The sequence below is a fragment of the Galeopterus variegatus genome, unplaced genomic scaffold (assembly GCF_000696425.1).
Source record: "Galeopterus variegatus unplaced genomic scaffold, G_variegatus-3.0.2 Scaffold70, whole genome shotgun sequence".
Lineage (NCBI taxonomy): Eukaryota > Metazoa > Chordata > Mammalia > Dermoptera > Cynocephalidae > Galeopterus > Galeopterus variegatus.
Genome location: NW_007726181.1, coordinates 113,649 through 116,057, shown reverse-complemented (window position 1 = coordinate 116,057; position 2,409 = coordinate 113,649). Strand labels below are relative to the sequence as shown.

Genomic DNA, 2,409 nt, shown 5'->3' with positions numbered 1-2,409 from the left:
CCCCGGGGAGGGGCGGAGCTGTAGGTGAGGCTTCGGGCCCGCCTCCCCCTCCTCTCCCGGCCGGGGGGTGGGGAGGCCGGGGAGGGGCCGACCCCACCCCAGCCCACCGCAGCCCACCGCAGCCCACCGGCGGGCTCCACCCAGCCGGCCTCCGGGATTGGGCGGGAGCCGAGGCGGTGGATGTGGGGAACCCGGGGCTGGAGGTGAGCGGTGGGAGTTGGGGCGCTGGGCGCCGGGAGAACCGAGGGTGGGAGGTTTCCTGGGACGCGATGTTGCGGGCGAGGTAGTGGGGAGACGGAGAAACTGGGGAGCCATGAGGCTGAGGTGCGGTCAGGGTGGATCTGTGGGTTTAGGTGACTGATGTAAAATGTTGAAGGAGGATTTTTTCCTTTTTTTTGTTTTTTGGTGAAATGGTGAGATAGAAGACGAAGGGTTGTATTTCAAAAGGAAGACGAGCTGTGGATTGTGTATGTTGCCTTTGAGGCAGATGGAGAAGCTGTTGCAATAGAGCTCACATTTCTACTTTAGGGTTTTGATTATTTCTTCTTGTCCTGGCGGGGAGGGTGGGGGATCTGGATCCCTTTGCTTTGGCTCGGCGTGGGTGAATTGGGAGCGTGGGTGAATCTGAAGTTTAACACCCAAGAAGAGGTAGGATTAGACAACTTCATTCTGGCAGCGCCCATTAGGGAATAGGTCACTTTACATTTAGCTTCTTAAAGGTGTTGTCTTCCAGTTTTTTTCTGTGCCTAAAATCTCTCTTTATACCACCTTTTTAACAGGCTTTATCGGGGCCTCTTAAGTGAAGGCCTGGGACTCAGGTGGTTGCTTTGGAAGACACATTTCTGAGTAACAGTTGCAGGTGGTTGTGGTTGACTGCTTTGGGTGAATAAAATGAACAATTTGAACAGTTCTTCTCTTGGAGCTAATTATATGAAAAAGCTTGAATATTTTAAAGCACAGCTGTCTTTTATAGCTCGTTTTTCAGTAGGTTTTGACATTTAGACATTTTGTGTTCAACACTGAATTATTGGACATTTTTAAATTTCTCAATTGAGGTGTATCGCAGTCTTTATTAAACACTTTGAAATGAATTTTTTTTTTCTTTTTTATGTAGACCCTTTGATTTCTGAGAAATGTTCTTGGAGTATAGTGCTTTTAAATGCTCTTTAATACCATATTGGGGACTTGTGTCTCACTTCATAGGGAGATGTTACTAAGAGTACTCAGTCCTTAGTGTTCACATCAGTGTTTTACAACTTAGCATAGTAAATCAGAATCTTCTTTTCTGGATTCCTGTTCCCTATTAGATTACAGTATTCATTGATCTTACCTATCAGTTAGTGTCATTTAAGCTATTTCTTGTTCAAAAAACAGGTCCTGTGATGGACATGTGTTATGTAGTGGGTGGAAGTAGGCATGACTCTCAATAATTCATTTATGGAGGAAGAGAAACCGTCATGAAATGAAATTGAAGCGGTGACTTTCTCAAGGCTTATCCAATTTATTTGGGAAAATAGCCAGAGAAGTGCTTTCCTGTAACCTGAGAGAGAAATATACAGATGTGAGTTTCAGTAATTGCAGGGCATTGCCTTTTTTTACTTCCTTACTTAAAGGAGACCATTATCTTCTAACACATACTTCTGCTTGTAGAGACTTATAGGAAACACAGGATATCATAGCTATTAAGTGAAAAAGTGTGTGGTCCAATTTATAATTACAAATACAAGATTTAATTAACTGTATTCAGACATTGAATAACAGGTTGGTACAATGAATAGTTCTTTTTAGGATTTTTTTTTTTTTTTTTGCAGCTGGCTCGTGCAGGGATCCAAATGCTTGACCTTGGTCTTATCAGCACCATGCTCTACTGAGTGAGCAACTAGCCAACTCACAGTGAACAGTTCTGATTTTGGATTAGTTAGAAGGAAAACTTAGAATTCACATATCTAATTTTGGCTTTTTAATTACACTTTGGTTTAATTAATTGGGACAAATGTGAACCAGTATGCTGGGTGAAACTTTTTGTGAGTATTCCTAAAATGATATTTGCGTGGCTGACAGTGAGGTGATTATTAACCTTGTAGAAATGAAATCATATAATTTGGGGAAAGGTAGAAGTAACCTATTTTTGGTTAGAATTTCTTGTGCCTAAAAAAAAACCCTTTATATTTTATTGTTCAGGAACTGTTGCTTGCTAGTCATTACTTGTGTTATCCTTGCTGAGGTGTTTTTTCCTTCATCACTGAAGTCAGTAAGTATGTCAGTCTGTCACTTCAACTTTAATACTGGAAACTTAAAAGTGAAGGTTCTTAGGGCCGACCCGGTGGCTCACTTGGGTGAGTGCGGCGGTGGGAGCGCAGCAGCGCGCCCGCCCCGGGTTCGGATCCTATATAGGGATGGCTGGTGCGC

At 43.4% G+C, this 2,409-nt stretch overlaps 1 protein-coding gene across 1 annotated transcript in view; it reads left to right on the top strand.

Moving 5' to 3' along the window:
- The window catches only part of ERC1 (ELKS/RAB6-interacting/CAST family member 1), a gene marked incomplete at its 3' end in the record, with an annotated part of 106,314 nt that overhangs the window by 822 nt on the left and 103,083 nt on the right, over positions 1-2,409 (top strand). The window lies entirely within an intron of this gene.